Here is a 12,431-nt window from a genome sequence, read left to right on the forward strand (position 1 = left end):
TTCCATTTTGAATGAGAGCCTTGCTGGATAAAGTATTCTTGGTTGCATGTTCTTCTCATTTAGGACCCTGAATATATCCTGCCAGCCCTTTCTGGCCTGCCAGGTCTCTGTGGAGAGGTCTATTACCCTAATACTTTTCCCCATAAAGGTTAGGGATTTCTTGTCTCTTGCTGCTTTAAGGATCTTCTCTTTATCTTTGGAATTTGCAAGTTTCACCATTAAATGTTGAGGTGTTGAGCGGTTTTTATTGATTTTATGGGGGATCTCTCTATCTCCTGGATCTGAATGCCTGTTTCTCTTTCCAAGTTAGGGAAGTTCTCAGCTATGAGCTGTTCAAATACACTTTCTGGTCCTCTGTCTCTTTCGGTGCCCTTGGGAACCCCAATTAAACATAGATTTTTCCTTCTGAGGCTGTCATTTATTTCTCTTAACCTTTCCTCATGATCTTTTAATTATTTTTTTTCTTTTTTCCTCAGCTGCCACCAACTTGTTTCTATGTCACTCACTCGGTCTTCTACTTCGTTAACCCTCATAGTTAGGACCTCCAGTTGGGATGGCATCTCATTTAATTGATTTTTAATTTGGGCCTGATTAGATCTAAATTCTGCAGTCATGAAGTCTCTTGAATACTTTATGTCTTTTCCTAGAGCCACCAGTAGCTTTATAATAGTGCTTCTGAATTGGCTTTCTGACATTGAATTTTAATCCAAATTTTGTAACACTGTGGGAGAGAGGACTGTTTCTGATTCTTTCTTTTGTGGTGAGTTTTTCCTTCTAGTCATTTTGCTCAGTGCAGAGTGGACAAAATAAAGTTGCCCTGGAAAAAGGAGAAAAAGAGAGAAAAAAGGAGAGGGGGGGGGGGAGACAGAAAACAAAAAGACAAAGGGGAGTATCCTCTGATCCAATATACTGTAAATCCCTTGACTTCCCCTGGAACTTTCCGGTGCTGCTTGGTCAATAACTTGCTTTTCCCTGGTCCTTCCAGCTGGGCTTCTGGGGGAAGGGCCTGCTGTGCTGATTCTCAGGTGTGTGCACCTGGGGAGCTGCCCTGCTCCCTGCCAGGTGCACGGCTCAGTGGGAGCTGTTTATCCTGTGAGGCCCCTGCTCAGTCCCAGGCACAAGGTGTCACCAGGAGGAACAACAGTGGCGGCGGCCAGGTCCCCAGCCCTGGAGTCAGCTCCCCAGGAACACCTCAGTCTCCCGGTCCGCAGGGGCCTGGGTGCTCCCGGGCGGGGGGCGCTGCCCTGCACAGCTGGGGGCCCCGGGGCAGGAGCGTCCTCGCTGTCCTGGGCCCTCCCCGCCTCCGCCTGTCCCGGGGGAGCAGGAGCCCGGCCGTGTCCCCGGCGCCCTGGGCACTCTCCCCGGGGCACAGGTGTCTGTTAGTGCCCCCGGGAGTCTGAGGGCATCCCTGCCCTCCTGGGTCCTGCTCCAACTCCCTGAGGGCCTCTCCCTCCGGGAAGGTTGGTGCAGCTCCTGCTCCTCCGGGACGGGGCTCTTCTGTCCTGGGGACGCTCGCCCCGGCCTCAGCCCTGCTCCTCGCAGGGCCCCTCCCCCTTGGAGGCCTTTTTATTTCCCCCCCCCCCCCCCCGTCTTCCTACCTTGATAGAAGCACAGACTCTTCTCACTGTAGCGTTCCAGCTGTTCTCTCTTTAAATCTCAGGCCGAATTCGTCGGTTTTCAGGATGATTTGAAAGTTATCTAGGTGAGTTGGTGGGGACAGATGACCTGGGGACCCCACTCTTCTGCCATCTTCCCCCGCCTCTCAATTCTATCTGAATTTGGCTGACTTTTTAATGGATGGTAGCAACATAAACATAGGATAATATCATTTTGGGTTTTTTTTTCCCTACTAATTTCTCAACATAAAGTATACTGCCTGAAAAATAGTTCATGTGTGAAAATATTTCAAAGGGTACTTCACAGAATGTATTTACAACAAGATTAGCAAATTGTGAGATTATACACACAATGAAGGAGAACGTTGATGCTTTTTTAGAGAACAAAAGCATAATTTTGTCTCGATAATTGAAAAACTGAATTTGAGATCAAGAAAGATTAATATATGCAATATATTAGTTATGGAAGACGTAGGACTTGAATTCTCTCTCTCTCTCTCTCTCTCTCTCTCTCTTTTTGTCCCTTGAGTAAAATATACTTCAGACAATACAATAATTTTTCAAAAATAAAGCCCTCTATGAGGAACATTGATTATATTTGGCTAGTTCTCTGTTGGAATTCACTTATAAGTGATATAGTCCATCACCACAATAAACTCATTTATGTAGTTACAAATTACCTACATAACATCTTTTACCTGAATCCTCAAGAGACCTTTTGAGCCCAAGAGATGGCAACCAGCCAGTGATGTTTATTTAACTGCTTTTCATGGAGTCACCACAGGAAGTGATAGTATAGCATTATTACAAGGAATACCCTTCACGAATACTTATAATAAGTAAGTAAGTTTTTTCACACACTTTGGTGAATTGTTTTGCTCCTATCCCCCATATGAGATATCTTGAGGTTAGGCAAATCCTGAGTAAATATTAGGCTTCATAAATTGTACAAACAAGACAAAATGAACTTCTTTTAGATGTCTGAATGATGCAGACTAGCCAAGATTTATTAAATACCATGTCAATATTTTGAAGAGAAATCTAACTTTACTGAAATAGGAAGGAGACATCTTGTATGTGTGATCAGGGCACTTAATGGGGTTTATTTCTTATTGTCTTACAAAAGCACAATATGTTGAAAGTGGTAATTAATCAGAATCTATACTGGACCAAACCAAGCTAGTGATCTGATTTTAAATTTTAGTTAAGTATTTGCCTGTGTACATTTGCTTATTATAAACAGGAAAAATCCCTTATATTGATTGCAAGTTTAAATGATATCACCAACAGATGCTTCTGTTTTGAACTATAATCTTTTAAAGGTCACTAGAGTTGTACAAAATCAGCAAATGGAAGGGTTTTTTGTTTGTTTGTTTGTTTGCCTTATTTGTTCTATTTTCCAAGTATAATTTTGAGTTATAGGATTTAGCCAATCTAAGTCTAGATGTAATTCAATATCATAGCCAATCTACACAAGTATCCAAAGTTTATCTTATCAATACTTGTGAACTGCAGTAGTTTCTATGAAGTGGCTATGTTCATGCTCAAGAGGCCATGATTTCAAAAGAGTTGCTATTAAATAGACATGGAGACAGAAAGAGACAAGCTGTGAAATTTTCAACACAGGAAGGTAAACACACATACACACACACACACACACAGGAAGGTCATGATTTTAGCAAAGAATTTGTGATATTTTATTTTGTCATCCTTTTTGTTTCTAAGTTAAAGGAGAAATATGTTTGAAGTCATATGTGCTATGCAAGAAAATATCTATAGAGAAACAACTTTATTTATTTCATACATTTGAAAAGCAATCTCCAACCTTGGGGTGCCTGGGTGGCTCAATGGATTAACTATTTGCCTTCAACTCAGGTCATGATCTTGGGGTCCTGGGATCAAGCCCCATGTCTGGCTCCCTGCTCATCAGAGAGTCTGATTCTCTCTCTCCCTTTACCCTTCCTAACCCTTTTCCCTGCTCATGGTCTCTTGCTCTGTCTCTCAAATAAATATATAAAATCTTGTTTTAAAAAAGCAACCTCCAACCTAATGAATACATAAGATAATATGAACAATTTTTAGGCATCTACTTCCTTTGCTTCCTTCTTTTACTAAATCTCATTTTCTGCCTTAATCAGTTATTTCCTGCTGAAATAAATGGGAAGGGTTATGAAATGTGAAATATTAAGGTCTCCTGAATTTGCTTCTATCTTTTCAGAATTTTTTTTCACCTTATTATGGTAGTATATACCCCTTATTTCTTTGAAAAAAAAAAACTGTTTCTGCCCCAGTGACATGATATTTTCTTTTTTTTTTTTTTTTAATTTTTATTTATTTATGATACTCACACAGAGAGAGAGAGAGAGAGAAGCAGAGACATAGGCAGAGGGAGAAGCAGGCTCCATGCACCGGGAGCCCGACGTGGGATTCGATCCCAGGTCTCCAGGATCGTGCCCTGGGCCAAAGGCAGGCGCTAAACCACTGCGCCACCCAGGGATCCCGACATGATATTTTCCTAAGGGACTTCCAGTCAGAATGCTCTGAGCCTAGCTATCAAGTTGGGCCAATAGCCCAGGCCTGGTCAACTACATCACTTCATGCCTATGGTGTATAGACTTACGACTCAATCTAGGCCAGTCACATCCTTCCCTGGAATGTGGTATACTGCATTAGGGCTTGGAAAGAAAGAGATAAAGTCTGACTGCAGTAGGAAATAATTTAGCCAAGCAGATTAAAGAAGAGTGAAAGATTGGGAAATCTTAACAGCACTTGATAATTTCTCTTTATCTTCTGATAATTCTGAGTCACATAGGATCTTCCAATAAATGCCACTTCAGTTAGGTTATTTAGATTTCCGTCACTTGCAACCAAAAGAATTTTGACTAGAACAGCTATTTTTCCAGATACTTCTTTATTAGCACATAATATTCTTTAAACATTTGCATATGATATTTATTAAAAACCCATTGTCCTTGATCATCTAGAGAAATACAATAGATAAGTCACAGGAAGTAGAATGTAGTCTAACATACATAATAATCATGTTTTAGACACTCTATAAATAACAGACTTGGAAAGAGAATTACAACTCAAAGAAAAGTATATTACATTTGTTGAATTGTAATTTAGATATAATTCTAATTTTAACGATAAAAAGGCTGTGTCTTTCTTAATTTAATTTTCTTTTTTTTTTTATTCAATGTTCAATACCACATCTACCTTTCTCACATAGCATACTCTATCTAACCCCAACACAAGTATGTAGTGGAAAAAATCATTGAGGAAGGAAAGGGATCAAAAGGAAGAAAGATGTTCAATGGTAAGGACTCGTAATATCAAATTCAGAAGCCTGGTGGAGACGACCATCAGAGAAATGCCGGATTCTGTTTCTACATGGAATTGAAGAGAACGATCAAGTTGGTGACCATGGAATAAAACTAAATGCATTAAGAGCCCACTGTGGAACATAAGAAATGGCATAGTAGAAAAGATTGAAATGTAGGAATCAGTTAAGGTAAACAAATTGTTAACATAATGAGAGTTTACTAAAGAAATTTAGGTTGTGTAACTTATTACAGATAACATTTTCTTTGGCTAAGGCACATTTAGGTTTATCATTCTTTGGCTTTGCATTCACTTTGTTACATTCTTTGTTTTGTTTGTTCTGACTTAATTTTTAGGAGTCGAAGTGCATCTATTTGATTATATTTGAGGATTCGAAGTGTACCCAATTAAATGAGCAAATATAAAGAATAAATTAGACTTAGATGTTGTTAATTTTGTGGAACAGAAAACTATACATTGTTTCTCACATCTGAAATTGTTAGTAATATTTAAAGCGAGAGCTTTATTTTATAATAAAGAACACGCTAAAAGTAATGAAATGACTAGAGCAACAAAAGGTACCTGTATATTTTGAATTAGGAAGTTGGTGCTATTGTTAAGAAGCAAACAAAATAATGACAGTGCTAATGTGATTATTTTTTTCAGGAGAAACTTTGGTTCAGAAAAATAGTGTCAGAGAAATAGGACAAAAACTTCATCAAAGGACAGCGTTAGTGTTCAATTCTACATTTTCAGTGTTTCACTGCCAATTAACAAAAGGCAATGAGATAAAAATTCCATCAAACTATGGGAGATTAGTCTTGCCACCTGTGTGGAAGATAAATATTTTTAGGCCATATTGATGGGCATTCATAATGACTGAAAAACAATTGTTGAACTTTTTCCCCCAATTTATTCTCCCTATTTCCCATTAAACAAATTTATTGAGTCAGAAAACCTAGTTGATTTCTGCCTGATATACATCCTACATAACGAATTTCGATTGTAATTATTCAGAAAACTTCTATTCTGTATTAGTGTTTCTTTTTTATGTTCAGTTTCACCCATTACCATACTTCTCATTCTTTATATTCTCTTCAGTGAGTATGTATGATGATAATTCCTGATTCCATAGCATATATTTGGAATATATTTACTCTGGAAAAAATAAAACCCAAATAAATGAACATTTTCTGTTGTGTTTTTTTAAAAAAATTATTGCTTTTTTTTTTGCTTGTTTTCTTAATGTATAATTTGCTTAAGAATATAGCATAATTTTTTGGAATTATGATGTAATACCCACATTTTACTTCTGGAAAAAATAGAAGATAGTAAAGATTTTCTCAAGAAGGCTGGCTATATTATATTCAGGTCACCATGCTAAAAAAATAAAATAAAATAAATAAAGACTTCCCACAAGTGTTGCTATTATCAAATGCATGTTTAACAATGAGGGTATAGGTTGTAGCAATTAATGAAAACAACACAGCTAGAGAGAGAAGCTATAAAGTCTTTCCCAAATAGATTCAGAAAGCATTTTATAGAAAATATTCACTTGCAGAACATTTCAACAGAGCTCGCTGAAGAAAAAGTATAACTTCAGTAGTATTTTTATTTTTTTCCACAGATTGTGTAATAGTCTTTAGAATCAGGAGTGTCATTAGCTAAGGAAAAACATACTGAAAAAAGTTGTATTTTTAGAGAGATTGAAATCTGTACAGCAGTTGGACATCTGAAAGGAATCATATTTACTAATATATTTCACCACAAAATATGAAATCATATAGAGTACATCAGAAAAAGTAAACCAGACCTATTTCTCTGATGACTTCCAATTAAGAATTTATATAATCTCCTTATTAAATATTGATAGTGATCATATAAGCATACAACAATTGCGAATGTATAGTCTCTGAAGTTATTTTAATAATATAATACTATATTATGACACATTATGTATTAAATAGAATAATTATTGTGTATGAAAGTATATGTAGCTAATTCTTTCTTTTCTCTAAACTATACTCTTCTCAACAAACTTGTTATTGTAAAACTATACCTAATTAAACTTCCATAAAGATATTCCTAAGAAATGGCACCTAAATCCATGAGACTCAATAATCATAGGTGGTGACTTAATGTGATTCTCAATTTTGTAAATGCTTCAGCATTCTACGTAAGGTTGATTTTAGTTTACTATTCATGAAATAAAACCCTTTTAGGAAATTCCCCACCTTAACTATAGAGTTGTTTTAAAACAGTAGCTTATTTTAAGTGGCTAGTTTGTATAGTTAGTTTTATAGTTGTATAGTTAGTTGTGTAGTTTATACAGTTAGTTTTAAGTGGCTTAAATAGGTTATTTTAAGTAACAACAGAATCTTGCAGTCCCTGAGACTTGTCTTACTGACAAGATAGGCATAATCTATAATTAGTATACAACATCTAATTATCAAGTAGGTTTTATGAAAGTGGTAATTTTATAAAACTTAATATCACTGTCTTTCTTTAAAGGGATTAAATTTTTGTCAGTTTTTTTATATTACTACTCTGCTACATATCATAGCTTAAAAAACTTTATTCCATTCATGGCGCTAAATTTAATACTAGGCTAAGCTACTACATGATTAAATTGTCACAGATTAAGAAATACTAAAGTTGATACTAATAAGATTTTATTATATTACTATTTATATCAATATATTTATTATGTTACATATCAGATAATCTTTTTTTAAAGGGAAAAGCTTGAATTGCTTAAATTTCCTCCTTCTCCAAGTTAGAAAATTAACATATCACATGAATTTCCTTTATAGGAACTTGTATTGGAGACCTCAACATTTTAATGAAGACATCTGTTGAAAATGTACACAATTAAGCTCATGGCATTCCCAATGGAACTACAAATAGAAATGCTATTCAATAACTATTTTTAGGTTCATATGTTTAAGAAGACACAGAATTGTATTTTAGCTCTGTAATTTCAGGGAGATGCTTAGAGATCGATGGCTACATGCTGTTCTAAGGCTCTTTAACTTCAAGTGTTATGCTGCAGGTTCTGAGTGGTACTTCCAAGAGTAACCAGAAGAGAGCATCCATATCTCAGAGACACATGTGGCTAAATGAATAAGGCACAGAAGGTCTGACACATAGCTTAAGCCCTCTCTTTCTGGGGAAATGATGAATTTCCTGTGATCATGCTCACATGGCTTAGGAAATGACTGGAGGGTAGCTGATATTCCAAGATCCAAGCGTCTGGTGTTCAAATAAACCCAATTTAACTGTGTCCTAGTTCTACAAATCTGTTGTCAAAACAATTTAGGCTAAGCAGTATAGTCATATACTTATTCCAGGGCACAACAGTCCACTAATCTAATTAATTACTGAGTGGGTTCTAAGAAGAAGAAAATTAAATTAAGAAAAATTGTTTTGCATAGCATTGATTTATAGCCTACTTTACTCCCCAAACTCGTGACAAGTGTGAAATTCAAGGCTTCCAGAATATGATTTTTAAGAGTAAAATGGCAAAACATTTATACAGGAAGAAGAGAAAAAAAGATATTAAAGACAAAAAAAACTAATCACCTATCACTTTTTACAGTAGTATTTAAATAATAATGATTTTTTAGTCTAGCAAATAAAAATTCTATTATTTTTCAAATATAGCAGACATTTCAGTTTTCCTATTGTAGTGAAGTATCACTTTAACTTTTTGTGTATGCAAAATATTTGTTTACTGATGATGTGATTTTTCCTATTATGTCTTCATTTCCTAGTCCTAATTATTTAAACTCTTCTGTGCTTCCTACTCCATGAAATTAGTCTTTGGTACTTAAATCAGAATAGAATGTTCTCTCATATATCTCACCTAAATTAGGTCGGGTTATCTTAACAGAACACTGCATGCTAAGCTATAACTATATTAAATACATAAATCAAAAAATTATTAACTGTAAGTTGCAACATTTTCAGGCTTAAAGCATATTAGAGATGCTGTTGGAGTTAAGAGTTTTATATGCTTTTTACAGAAGGGATTTTTTTAAGTCTTACAAAATGCTAGATCTGTAAGTGATTTCATAATAGAGTAAGTAATTAAATTATTTGGGAAATTATTTTTCTCACTCTACTAGAGTGTCAGTGTAAATCAATCCTTCTTTCCTTCCTTCTGCCCATCCTTCCTTCCTTCCTTTCCTTCCACCCTCCTTTCCTTCCTTCATACTTTGTTTTCTTTCTTCTTTTTTTCCCCTCCAACTTTAATATCCAGAAATCCTAGTTCCCTGAAAAATGGCTACAGTATTAATTACTCCAACCAAGTGCAATATTGCTTGTTAACATGTATTCTTTAGTCAATAATCTGACAATCTGACAAAAACTTTATAGCCTCTCCACAGAAAAAAAGCATATGAACATAAAATGTTTCTTACAGTTTTATGAAATTAGAAGGCTGCTCACCCAAGCCCAAATATGGATGCCATAGTGCCTGATTCATACACCTCTGTCAAAAAAAGTGCTGGAGTGTGAGCACATTATTTTAAATAATTTAAAGTGCTCTTAACTTCTCAAGGTAAAGGGGACCTAACTGTACTCCATAGAAGATAAAAATAGGCCTAAAAATTATTTTAACTAGGAATATTCCTTGTTTTCCAACTTAGTGAATTATATTTATATTACATAAAATCATGATTCATCCAAACATTGTTACTTAACAACAAACATTGTTACTTAACAAAATCTATTGAATGCACATTTTTTATATGTAAGAAGTATAATTCTTATTTTCATAGGAATACTTTTCTTTTTTAAAAAAAGAAAGATACAACATCTGTTTGCATTGAAAGTTCAGTTCTATGCAGCCATTTTATCCCTTTCCTATAGAGTTATAATGCGGGAGGAAGGTGGTAATATGCATCTCACAGAATATCTCCAATAATGGTTACAATTATAGATATTTGTTTTTTATTTGTGTTGCTAAATTTTTCATCTGTATTCATCATTTAATTATAAGTATCAAGTTAAAGAGTATGAAAATAATATTGTATTAAAGAAATGATAATGTGGGATCCCTGGGTGGTACAGCGGTTTAGCGCCTGCCTTTGGCCCAGGGCGCGATCCTGGAGACCCGGGATCGAATCCCACGTCGGGCTCCCGGTGCATGGAGCCTGCTTCTCCCTCTGCCTATGTCTCTGCCTCTCTCTCTCTCTTTCTGTGACTATCATAAAAAAAATAAAAATAAAAAAAAAAGAAATGATAATGTAATAAAATATTTTTTAAATTACAAATAAACTTGCCAACTTTTCCATAGGGAAAAACCTATGATCTGAGGGATAATAAACTTTACCCCTGAATAGTTAGGGATATAAACTGAAATAGCCCTTTGTGAGTGGCAATTTTTTAAAACTTTTGTGTTTTGTCACTTAAATAAATAATAAAAATGTTGTATTATATTCCACAATATATGTCAATATGAAAATCAGTATAAGCTTCCAGGTAAATTAACTTTTTTATATCAAATATTTGAATAAAAAATTATGCCCCCGTACTGCTTTTATTCCAACCCTCTATAAAATCTTGGTAATTCATCAAGTACCCCAGTAAGAAATAAACATATTTTATTTGGAACAATCTGGAATCTATTCATAGGTATAATACTTATCCCACTTGGAATATTCACCTTTTTTGCTCCAGCAGTGCACATACTTACACACACACACGCACGCACACACACACAGTTCTCAGGGGGAGATCCAAGGTGGCAAATTGTGGCAAAGAGAAATAAATAGAAAACATGAACGGACAGGTAAGTTACCAGGGCCAAAACCTCTACCCCTTTACTACTTATTCATCATGATTCCTAGCCAAAAACTTTATCCCATAGGCAGTATCCTGAGGATTTCTTTTATATCTTCACTTCTAGTCCCCAAGAAGTAAATAGTTTATAGGATGGCATTGCAGAGGTTATAGAACAGTTAATGAGAGTAAAGGATTAAAGACAGGATAGTCAGATTTTAATCCTGCTCAGATCTTTGGTAGCAATATGAAACTTTTCCCATCTATGGAGATGATGGCAACATGTAACTTTTCAGTTTGCCTTGAGTATTCATTGAGAAAATATAAATATACTTTGTATCTTATGAATTGCTACATAGATTAATTGCAAACATAAATGTTTATATTGTTTGTACAAATGCCAGGGAATCTATGCAAAACTTAGTGAAAAACTTGTTTTTAGCCCATAATAAACTCAAAGATCCTCCATTATCATCCACATGATAACTTATTTTCCTATATAAAATCTAAAAGATGTAGAAAAAGAAGTATACTTTAAAAAAGCAATCCACATCCAGTAATAATAACTGTATGTATATGATATTAATGTGTTGGGTTATTGTTCCATACACATAATAATTGTTAATGCATATAGAAGGGTTTTGTTGTTGTTTGTTTTTTGTTTGTTTGTTTTAAGACTACTTCTTTTTCTATATCTATAAAGGTAGAAACTAAAGATTTTTCCATGGAGATCCAAGAGAAGAAAAACTGGCTTAAATTAAAATGCTAGAAAACAAGGGAGAGGCAAGATTACATGGATTACAGTAAGGGAGGAAAAAAAAAGGATATGAAAGCAGGTTGGTCTGCTGAAAAATATCCATAGAGGATATCTGATAGCTCTTCTACTTCACCATGCCACCTAAGAAATATTTAAGTTTCTTAGCTTTACTTTCAAAACATCCAACCTACATTTTTACACCTTATATTTCAGGACAGCTTATTTCGCAGATTTACACAAAATCTGTAATCACTTGGGCAGCCCGGGTGGTTCTGTGGTTTAACGCTGCCTTCAGCCCAGGGCCTGATCCTGGAGACCCGGGATGGAGTCCCACGTCAGAATCCCTGCATGGAGCCTGCTTCTCTCTCTGCCTGTTTCTCTGCTCCCCGCCCCCCTCTGTGTCTCATGAATAAATAAATAAAATATTTTTTTAAAATCTGTAATCAGCTAAAATTCTGGTTATAATGAAATACACATTGGACATTCATATTCCTTTACTGTGTACTTACTCTAGAACTCTGCTAAAAACTACTGTGCTAACTCTGTTCCACTCATTGCTGCTGCAACCAATTGCCACAAATTTAGCGACTGAACACAAATTTAATATCTTACTGTTCTGAAGGTCAGAAATTTGAAATGGTATTAACGGACTAAAAAAAGAGAGAGAGAGAAAGAAGTTCATGGATCTGTAATCCCTCTGGAAGGTCTGGGGAGAATTTAATGTCTTGCCTTTTCCGGCTCCTAGACACTGGCTGTGTCCTTGGCTTGTGGCCCTCTATCTTCAAAGCCAGCCGTGTAAGGTCTTAAAAATCTCTCAGACTCTGGGGCACCTGCGTGGCTCAGTGGTGGAGCATCTGCCTTTGGACTGGGTCTTGAACCTGGGGTCGTGGGATTGTGTCCCACATCGGGCCCCCCACAGGGAGCCTGCTTCTCCCTCTGCCTACTTCTCT

This window comes from Canis aureus, chromosome 14 (assembly GCF_053574225.1).
Source record: "Canis aureus isolate CA01 chromosome 14, VMU_Caureus_v.1.0, whole genome shotgun sequence".
Lineage (NCBI taxonomy): Eukaryota > Metazoa > Chordata > Mammalia > Carnivora > Canidae > Canis > Canis aureus.